Consider the following 11,908-nt stretch of genomic DNA (forward strand, 5'->3'; position numbering starts at 1 on the left):
ATTGTGATATTGCTACTGTTAAACTCATTATAAAATTGCAAGATGCCACCTAAAAAGAACACTGGATTAGAGGCAGAGCTGGAAAAAATAAAGAAATCACTAAACTTGTCTGGTAATGTCTGGTGAGACTGCTAAAGTAGCAAGGCAACTAGAAAAACTTTTGAATTTAATGAAAAAAGTGAGTAAACTAGAGAACATGGTCAAAGAAAAAGACAAAAAAACTGAAAATTTTGAAAAAAGAATTGATGATCTGGAACAACATTCAACAGTGAATGACATAATTATACAAGGACTGGAAACAAAACACCGAACATATGTAAGAGCTGTATCAGCTGATAGGGAGGAGGGAGAGTATGCACTTGGTGAAGAACTAGAAACACTAGAACAGCAAATTATAAAGTTTTTTGAGAGTAGGAACATGGCCATCCAGAGTAGTTACACCGAAGCCCGTCACCCTCTTCCAAAAAGGATGAGAATGCAAGACCTGTTGTAATTGTCAGGTTATAGAACAGGAGGCATAAAACTGAGCTACTTAAACAGGCAAAAAAACGTAAGGGTACTGAGGTATACATAAATGAACACAGAAATTGCCAAACAAGCACGTATTCTTAAGAAACAAAACAAAATCACAGCAACATGGACCAGAAATTGTAAGGCGATGATATGACCCAAAGACGGAACTAGAGTTATGATTGTTGAAGAACTCAAAGACTTAGACAAGTATAGCTATGGTAGTATAAATGCTGCTTATCAAAATAGAAGCATTAACTGAAAGTAAATTAAATAAATAAATTCACTAATGTCTGGTGTAACAAAACAAAACAATTAGAAATGTCATACATTAATGAGGAAAAAGGTGTCCGTTGACGATGGCAACCAGTCATATTTCATCCTGGACTACAAGGATTTCAGTTCTATGGGAACTGAAATCGATTGGTGCACTGAACACAGTGCATTCGACATGATGAACTGGACCCTGATAACATGTTTTTATCATCTAACAATAATGATTACAGCTACTACACTGAAGAGGAATATAATAATTCTGTTAAATCAGAGCAGAAATTCTCAATTATTCATTTTAACAGTGGAAGCATGTCACAAACTTTAATACTATCAAAGAATATTTACAACAATTTGTGCAGCCATTTAGTATTATAGCAATATCAGAGACATGGTTTAATGAAGATAATTAAATTCATTTTGAGTTAGATGGTTATGATTTGAATTATAAAAATAGATCAAATAAAACAGGTGGAGGAGTTGCTATATATGTTCATAAAAATACAGATTTAAAGTATTTGAAAATATGACATTAACAATAAATTGTGTATTAGAATGCATAACAATAGAAATACTCAGAGAAAAACAGAAAAATATTATGGTGAGTTGTTCATATAGGTCACTGGGCTCCAGTTTGGAATTATTTACAGAGTGGGTGGAAAAAACATTTTCAAGAATAGGTAACAAAAAATATTAATCTGTGGAGATTATAATATTGATTTGATTAATCCAAATAAACATAAAACAACTGATGACTATATCAATAAGATGTACAGTATGAGTCTATATCCAACTACTACAAAACCCAGTAGAATTACATCACCCAGTGCTACCCTCATTCACAACATTTTTACAACTAACATGGAGTCTACAGATGTCAGTGGCCTAATAATCTGTTGTATAACTGACCATCTACCTGTCTTTACATTATATGATGATAACTGTAATTACCATAAATCTCCCCAAAAACCCCATAGCTAAACGAGTCAGAACTGAAGATGCAATTAACTCACTTTGTTATGACTTAACAGGACAAGACTGGAATACTGTATAGAGAAAGAGGTGGATTGTGCTTTTGATAAATTCTTAGATATTTTTAGTTCAGCATACAATCAAAATTGTCCAATTCGTCAATTTAGTAAAAACAACACATTTATAAAATGTCAATGGTTAACTAAGGGTTTACAAAATGCTTGTAAGAAAAAATACTTTATATAGACAATCCACCCGATTACAGAATGACAAATCTGAACTTAGATATAGAATATATATAAACAAATTGACTGATATTATAAGAACTAGTAAGAAATTATATTACACCAATCTTTTAAACAATAATAAGAATAACACTAAGAGGGTCTGGGGAATACTCAATACTGTTATAAAAGGGAATACAAAAAATAATACATATCCAGACTACTTTATAGATAAGAACAGTGATAGCTATAATATGAATGAAATTGTAGATAGTTTCAATAATTTTTTGTAAATGCTGGGCCAGACTTGGCAGATAAAATCCCGAAGTGTATAAGCAATAATACATTGGATAATTCATCCATAGAAATAAATTCAAAGACGATTTTTTTTGCCTGGAGTAACTGAAGTAATAGATATTGTTAATAATTTTAAGAACAAATCATCTGATTGTTATGATATAGATATGACATTATTAACATAAATATGTAATCTATTTTTTCAAACAGGAACTATTTCAAGTAAAATGAAAATTGCTAAAGACCACAAACTAAAGGACTACAACTGCATTATACCAGCGAACCCAAGGATATTTTTCCTTCAGCACAAGATGCTTTGGCTTACATAGAGGACTTAATGATATAATCACCTCTTTCGAAAGATTGGTTAAGAACCAGCTCTTACCAGTACAACCCAAAAGGTTATTAATGCCTTCTGTTTTTGTTTTCTGTATGATTGTATTGTAATTGTTCTTCCTCATGTACAGCGCTTTGAATGTCTTAAAATAAACTTACCTTACCTAAAAGTAATATCACCATACAAGAATGGCAACAAACACATCTTCACTAACTATAGACCTGTCTCTCTGCTCCCTCTGTTTTGTAAAATCTTAGAAAAACTCTTCAATAATAGATTAGAGAAATGTATAGAAAAACATAATATAATTAATGAATGTCAGTATGGGTTTAGGTCACCAAGGTCAACATCGATTGCCATAATCGATGTTGAAGAAGAGATTACAAATAGTTTAGATAGGAAGAAATATGCAGTGGGAATATTTATTGACTTAAAAAAAAAAACGCCTGTAATACTCTGAAACATAAAATATTACTCAAAAAACAGGAAAGATATGGCATTAGGGGAGTGGCTTCAAAGCCATTTAATGAAGAAACAACAGTATGTGTGGATGGGTGAGTTTGAATCAGGGTATTTGGGCATTGCTTGTGGGGTCCCACAGGGATCTGTATTGGGTCCAATGTTGTTTCATTTATATATTAATGATATATTTAACGTATCTGAGTTATTAAACTTAATTCTGTCTGTGGATGACACCAATATATTTTACTTTAGTGATAGTTATAGTGATTTAGTGTACAATATAAATAATGAACTACTTAAACTAAAATCATGGATGGATATCAACAAATTAAGTCAGTAATAAATATAGATGTTGTTGGCAGGGGGGTCTGACTGGACCTGTAAGGTATATTGTGGTTATAATAGCTATATATTGAATATGTTGATTCTTTTATTTATGTATATTGTTACTGATGTAATATGCTATGCTTATAGCATGACAGTGAAGATTTAGTTATTGAACTGTAAATAGCAGCAATCATGTAATTTCTTAAGGAATGTGAACAAGGGGTGGGATTAAATACGTTTTTCTTCATCCCACTCTTTTCCAAGTCATTCTTGTATTATTATTATTGCTACTATTATTGTTATTATTTTTGTATTCTGTAGTACACCATACCTATTTTATTTTTGTAATATATGCGTTTTTGTACTGGCTTGGAATAAACCTTTAAATAAAAAATAAAAGTAGAGATTGTTAATTTGAATACAGCACAGACACCAGAAATAAACACATTTTGCCATTTAGTACTGATAAGAAAAAGGATGCATAATTGAGCATAAATCAACCACTAGATTGCAGCAAATTGTTCCCTAAACAGTTCTTAGTATGCGTAAAATAAGCATCAAGCGACATTAGTGGACAGTTTTTGAGGGAAATGCAACAGAACCCATCATATCTATGCTATTTTATGATTAGTTGTAGCTTTAATTATTAAGTAACACTTTTATATCAATGATGGTTATTATTAGCACTACTTAGGACATGAAAGAAATAGACACCTACAAATTATCTTTGCAAAATGAGGAAGGGTGTTAGAAGATACTTTGAATGTATTATCTCCATTCAGATTGCAGAGACAACGCCACCCAGGAGATAGCGGTAATGTAATACCAAACATGAAAGGATGAGTGTTTTCAAAGTCCAGACTGCTAATGTGGCTGTTTTTAGTTTTTATTTTATTTAGTCACAATTAATTAATTTTTAGGTTACCAGATGAATGACTGTCTCGTAATATAACATTGCTATTTTAACATATGTTCCTTAACTTTATTCATTTATTGATCAACTATATTTTACTTATCATATAAGTAGCATTAAACATCTTCCTCAAACATTAAAAGTGAAACAACATGGGATGTTTGTCCAAAACTCCTGCAGCTGTAATCATTCCCAACAAACAGATCTTTGTGCTTCCAGCGGCTCCCATACCGCTCCTCTACCGTAATACACCATGGATGGACGCATCTGATTTCTACCGTCAGCGATCGTCGGCTCACTTCACCGCAGTTAGATGATCCTCTGTCGTTTCAAACTCTAATATTTCTGAGCTGGGCTCCAGAAGCTCCTGCTGATGTTTCACTATCCTAACAACGAGTTCTAATTCAGAGGAATAATCCACCAGCAGACTGAAAACGGCTCCTAAACTTTAACTACCATCCACACAGTTGGCATGAAGAAGGAAACATCCAAACCTAATCTGGGCTGGAAAACATCATCCATCATCTGGTGTCTCTTCCTCTGCTGCGTCCTGCCGCTGTTTGAGCTCCTGCTTCCCTCCAGTTTCTTTGACCAGATGTTCCTCAAGCTGCTGGACTTCTTTCCAGAGTTCATCAACTGCTGCTGCTGCAGCTCTCTTACAGCTTTATCAACACTCCCGCTTCTGGGCTGCTGACGAACAGGGAACAAAGGGTGAATAACTCGAAGAGATCCACGTGTTTGGGAAGAGGGGGCGGGGCCAGCGGAACCGGAAATAAATGTATTGTTGTTATTATGTATTACTGTTGCACGTGTGTTTATACAGTTGTTTACAAACACGATGTTTCAAAGTGAATATTTCAAAATACTGATGAATTGTGTTGAGACAAGGTAACAATTAAAACGTCGAGCAATGAGCCAGGAGGCCCCAAAGATTGAAAAACATTTGAACATTAGAACAAACTACCAAGGAAACACAAATATTTCTAGTTCTACCTGCTTTCTTGTTCCAACAGGTTTGGATATCATTTACATTTAAGTCAGAATCCTTGTAGACTGCAATAAAGGGAGATTTTAGTCTAGAAAAGTGGCATTTGTGAAAATAACAATGGATTAGTGATTAATTCTCACAATTTCTGATCATATTTAGGGGCGTAAAATGTTCAAATATCATACAAATACATTACCCACCTTATTCAGGATAAATCAGGGTGTCCATACTTAATCTAAGTGTGCTGTAGGTTTCTAATCAACCCAGTTATACCAGCTGCTCCACCATCAAACCCAGTGCCGCAGCCTCAGATCATTTATGACAAACCTTGGGCCATTTATCCTTGTACTGTATGTCTATGAGCATTCTTATCCAACTGTAACAAAAGGGAAACATTAGAACTTATATTTTATTTCACTATAGTATAAATGCGAAAAACAGCTATTAATAAACTAACATCCTAACATCAGTAAATACAGTAATGAGCAAAAGTTTTAGGCAGGTGTGAAAAATTGCTGTAAACAAAGAATGCTTTAAAAAATTGTGTTAATCATTTATTTTCATCAATCAACAAAATGAAATGAATGAACAAAAGAGAAATCTAAATCAAATCCATATTTGGTGTGACCACCCTTTGACTTCAAAACAGCATAAATTCTTCTAGGTACATTTGCACAGTTTTTGAAGGAACACAGCTGGTAACTTATTCCAAACATCTTGGAGAACTAACCACAGATCTTCTGTAGATGTTGGCTTCCTCACATCCTTCTGTCTCTTCATGTAATCCCAGACACACTGGATGATGTTGAGATCAGGGCTCTGTGGGGCCATACCATCACTTCCAGTAAGTCTTGTTCTTCTTCACTCTGAAGATAGTTCTTAATGACATTAGCTGTGTATTTGGTTTGGCTCACTTAGTATTTTTTAAATTGATGCAAATAAACAATTATTATTTATATTTCCGAAAGCATTCTTTGTTTACAGCATTTTGTCACACCTGCCTAAAACGTTTGCCCAGTACTGTATTTCCTTCAAAAGCTTTTTGATTTCTGAGCAACACCAAAAAGATGAGGTCCACAGATCTGTGGGATATATCAGCATGTTAGGAATAACCATTATTAATATGCTCACAGCTGTTTTTCCCATTTATACCATAGTGAAATAAAATATAAGTTCTAATGTTTCCCTTTTGTTAGAATAGGATAGAAATGCTCATCAACACACAGTACAAGGATGAATGGCCCAAGGTTTGTCATGAACGACTTGTGGCTGCGGCACTGGGTTTGATAGTGGAGCAGCCGGTATAACTGGTTTGATTAGAAAGCCACTACACAACCTATCAGATAAACACCACAATGGTGACACATAGTCTACTGATAAACACTGAGGGAAGGAACATCTATTGCATTGGAGTACCAGATATAAAAACTGTATGTGACCTTCTATTGAGGCTCTTGGTCATCTTCTAACAGACGGCGACGGTCTGAGATGGGAGCCTCAGCACTGATCTCTGTAATCACTCCTCTGCCTAAATTTAGATTAAAGGAGCTAAAAGTTAGAAACTGTTTGAGAGTCGTTCATTTAAGAGACTTTAGAGTGTGTGATTGCTTCTGGGGACCAAGGACCGGAGGAGCAACGAGACGTCTGACTGCCAACAAGGTGCGGTAGCTCGGACAGATATGAAAGGTAATATTATTTGGTGTGGAAAATTTAATGCACATCGTTCGTTATGAGGGCGTGAGGAAATAGATTGTAATGGTAAAATAATGGAAGAATGTTTGGATGGTAAAAATCTTGTATGTTTAAATAATGGAGAGACGACAAGAATTGATATTAATTCAGGTAATTAATCTGTCTTAGATTCAACATTTGTTTCTAGTAGTTTAGCACCACTAAGAGAGTGGTAAGGTAGAAATAAGTCATTTGGTAGTGATCATTATATTATAGTCAGTGAAAAACTAGTCCATGCATTTGTTACTTCAAGACTGGACTATTGTAATTCGTTACTATCAGGATGTCCACAAAATGCAGTTAAAAGCCTTCAGCTGATTCAAAATGCTGCAGCAAGAGTTCTGATGAAAATTAAAAAGAGAGATCATATTTCTCCTATTTTAGCTTCCCTTCATTGGCTCCCTGTTAAATCCAGAATAGAATTTAAAATTCTCCTCCTCACATATAAAGCCCTTAATGATCTAGCTCCATCATACATCAGAGATCTGATTGGTCCATATGTTCCTAACAGAGAACTTCGTTCTCAGACTGCAGGTTTACTGGTGGTTCCTAGAGTCTCTAGAAGTAGAATGGGAGGCAGATCCTTTAGTTATCAGACTCCTCTCCTGTGGAACCAGCTCCCAGTTTTAGTCCGTGAGGCAGACACCCTCTCTACTTTTAAGGCTAGGCTTAAAACTTTCCTTTTTGATAAAGCTTATAGTTAGAGTGGCTTAGTTTATCAGGGCTCCCTCCCTGTTGGTTGGAGTAAGGGGGAGTCAGGTTTAGCCACACCCTCCATTTCTGCTACCTGTATGACCCCTTCTCTTTTCCAATGGTTATAATCAGTCTGACAGAGAGAGGTATCCCAATCCTTGTGGTTTTTAGTATAACAATGACCATCAGTGGGACCCTTTGTGGGGTTCCTTGAGACGACATTGTTGTAAATAATCGCTGTTTAACTAAATAATTTGAACTGAAACTATCTGTGTAATTATGCTGCTTTAGGCTTAGGCTGCTGGAGGACATAACGACCACTTTCACCCTCTTCGCTATGTTCTCACACTACTCTACAATTTTGCATTATTTGCTGTTATTTCAGTTTTTAACTTTATGTTCTCTCTCTATTCTCTTCCTAGAAGCTACACCTGGCCTGACTCTGTGTCTGCCTGTGACACCTTTCTGGAGAGGGGAATCGTCCGAACTTCTGCTGGCAACAACTTAATGCTCACCCTCTATCGATGACCCACATAGCCCTGTCTTTTAGTGTTTAACCCTTTTTCTCTCCTAGACATGGCTACTGGCTGAGCTTCTATTGTGACTAACTCTATGTGCTCTTGCAAACTCTAACCTTGAAAACTGGCTCAGAGTTTATCTGTTCTTTCTTTCTAGGTGAATCGACTAAAGGAGCTACATCCATTAACATTTACTTTTCCTTCCCGTAGAAAGTACTCCTGGATCAATGTTTCTTTGTTCTCTTTGTGTCTCTGCTCTGTTCTCTCAATCCCCCAGTCGGTCGTGGCAGATGGCCGCTCACACTGAGCCTGGTTCTGCTGGAGGTTTCTTCCTGTTAAAAGGGAGCTTTTCCTCTCCACTGTCGCTACATGCATGCTCAGTATGAGGGATTGCTGCAAAGTCAACGCCAGTGACTGTCCACTGTCTCTACATGCTCATCCGGGAGGAGTGAATGCTGCAAGTCACTGACTGGATGCTGGGTTTCCTTAGATAGAAAAGCTTTTTATCCAATTTGAATAAAAAGCTAACTCCGACTGCACTATTCAATGGTTAGGATTAATTGGAATGTATGTACCTGACTGTTGTGAAGTGCCTTGAGACAACATGTGAATTGGCGCTATATAAATAAAACTGAATTGAATTGAATTGAATTAAAATCAGGATGGGTCAGATACAGATTCCTGAAATTGTTGGAGGAAAGTTGGTATTTGGGAAAGCAAACTGGGGAAAATTTAATAATCTATGTGAAAAGAAGATTTTAAATGTTCCAAAGGATTGGAGTAATGAAAAAATTAGTTGAGAGATTAGTCAAAGCATTTTAACAGCTGCTAGTCTATTCCAAAGACATCAGGGAAAAATAGGAAAACGTAAGTCCTGTGGTGGATTGATGAGTGTAAAATGGTAGTAAGAGAAATAAATAGAGCATTTAAATTGGTTTGAAGGTCTCATAATTTTCAACATTTAATTGAATATTAAAAAAAACGCAGGCTGAAGTAAGAAGTACAATAAGAGGAGCAAAAAGGACCTGTTGGAGAGATTTCTGTGACACAGCTGGTAGCAACACACAAATAGGAGAAGTTTGGGGAATGATCAAGAAAATGGGGGGAGATGGATGAGAGTGGAATTATCCAATACTCAATCAAAATAATTTAGTAGCAGTATCTGATAGGGAAAAGGATGACATTTTAGCTAGAACTTTTGTGGAAGTACATAGTGGGAAAAATGTATCAGATGAAGAAATACAGGGAAGGGAGAAAACTAAAGGTAGAAATGTTGAAGCTTTAAGAAGAAAAGAGAAAACCACTGAAGATTTTATGAACTGTTCCTTCTCTATTGAAGAATTGAAACGAGCTTTGGGTAGAACTAGGAATAGGACTAGGAAAAGATGCCATGTGTCTTATTATGTTAAGACATTTGAGTGATGAAGTGTTAGATAAATTATTGATACTATTTATTAAGATTTGGAGAGATACCAGGGAGATATAAAAAGTAGCAATTATCATCCCTATAAAGAAACCTGGGAAAAGATCATAGTAATCCTACATAGTAACTACATATTACATAGTAATCCTGGGAACTACAGACCAATTGCTTTAACTTCTAATATATATAAATTGATGGAAAAGATGATGAATGAGAGATTAATGCAACATTTGGAGTCAACAAATGTAATTGCACCTTATCAGAGTTGTTTTCGTATAGGAAGAGGAGCAATGGATCCTATTTTATGATTAGAAGATGATATTAGGAAAACCAAGGTTAATAAGGAAACTGTTGTTGTAGTGTTTATCGATGTAGAAAAAGCATATGATATGCTATGGAGAGAAGGGTTAATGATTAAATTACATCAGGTAGGAATAGGAAGAAATATGTATAATTGGCTATGGGATTTGTTATGTGATAGATGCAAGTTAAAATAGGATTGCATGTTTCGCAGCCATGTAAAATGTAAACTGGAATTCCTCAAAGAAGTGTGGTAAGTCCAACAATATTCTCCATTATAATTCATGATATTTTTAAAGATTTTTTAAAGATTATGGGAGTGTGGTATACGGTTCAGCGGCTAAAGCTAGATTACAAAAATTTTTATATAATCCAAGCTAGAGCATTGATAATTTGTTTAGGGGCAGTTAAATCAACAAAAATATGTGATTTACAAGTAGAATCAGGAGAAATGCCTGTATGTATCAGAAGACAACTGTTAATGGTTAATTATTAAATAAGCTTGAAAAGGCATAATGAAAATCATCCAGTTAAGAAAGTGTTAGAAAATTGTTGGGAAAGAGGAAAGGAGCTAAAAACTAGTTTTTAATGGGTTGGAAATGATAAAGCAAGAACATTTAAAGTACATAACAAAGAATTCAGTCCAACAGTTTTGTGGCTTTTAAGGCCTACATGGACATGGAAATGCATTAGTGTAGAAAGATCGTTATCAAATATTAAGAAAGAAATACTACAGATATGTGTCAAGATTTTTATAATCGAGTAGAGAAAAGGTACAATTATTATTTACAAATTTATACAGATAAAGATCCAAAAACTGAAGCAACTAGTGTAGCAATTGTGATTCTTGAATTAAAGGTTAAGATTTCAAAAAAACATCTAATTTTTTGAGTATATATGCAGTAGAATTATGTGCTATATTATTGGCTTTAGAATGGGTAGAAGATACCAGTATAAGCAAAATATTAGTTTGTAGTGATTCTATATCAGCATTATTAATCATAGAAAGGGGAAGTACAAGAAATCAACAAAACATACTTTATGAGATTATTTTTATTCATCGTAGATTATGTGAACCAAACAAAAATATAGTAATAATATGGACTAATGATCATATAGGTATTTTGGGTAATGAAAGAGCAGATAGGTTGGCTAAGGAGACTGTTAAAAAATAGACATTGATAAGCCAACCAAGTTGTTTAAATCTGAAGGTAAAAGTATAGTTTGGAAAGAAAGTAAGAAGTTATGGAAAATGAGGTGAGATAATGAGATAAAAGGGAGACATTTAGATAGGATTCAAAATACAGTTGATGTTACAAGAATGAGAGGATTAAATAGGAGGGAGGATGTAATTATAAATAGAATAAGAACTGGTCATAGTTTGTTGATTGGCACTCTTTTTAAGAAGAGGAAACATCTTACTGGTTTATCTAATTGGTGTAATTCTATAGAAATGATGGAACATGTTTTTATAAATTGTGAGAAATATGTGAGTCTAAGAAGATTATTGATTGTGGAAATAGGTTGTAATAGAGACCTGAAATTTGATTATGTGGTTTATCAGTTGAATAATGATGGAGGGGAAAGATATTTCTTATTTTGGAAAATACTGGTCTGATTAATAGAATTTGAGGAAACAAATAATGAGGAGTTAAATCCAAGAGCTGGCAGTAGTGCAACAATGATGGATGCAACCTGCCGTTAAAAACTAAAGAAGAACATTTCTACAGAAACGAGTGGCATGTATATACAAAAGAAATACCAGAAAGATTTGTCTCTTTTCCAAAATATTTCCTTAAATATTTTACCATTTCCTTAATAATATTTATTTAAATATTATTTTAATAAATAAAGGCAGCTAATGAGACACCGTTGAGAATTAGTCACCCAGTTGGTTTTATTCAGCAGATCATTCTTTAAAACATTATTTTATTAAAATA

The 11,908-nt window shown here is 34.5% G+C and overlaps 1 protein-coding gene across 1 annotated transcript in view; it reads left to right on the forward strand.

Annotated features, from left to right (window-relative positions):
* The window catches only part of LOC124861406 (NACHT, LRR and PYD domains-containing protein 4-like), a 328,592-nt gene that overhangs the window by 41,724 nt on the left and 274,960 nt on the right, over positions 1-11,908 (forward strand). The window lies entirely within an intron of this gene.

Source organism: Girardinichthys multiradiatus, chromosome 24 (assembly GCF_021462225.1).
Source record: "Girardinichthys multiradiatus isolate DD_20200921_A chromosome 24, DD_fGirMul_XY1, whole genome shotgun sequence".
NCBI lineage: Eukaryota > Metazoa > Chordata > Actinopteri > Cyprinodontiformes > Goodeidae > Girardinichthys > Girardinichthys multiradiatus.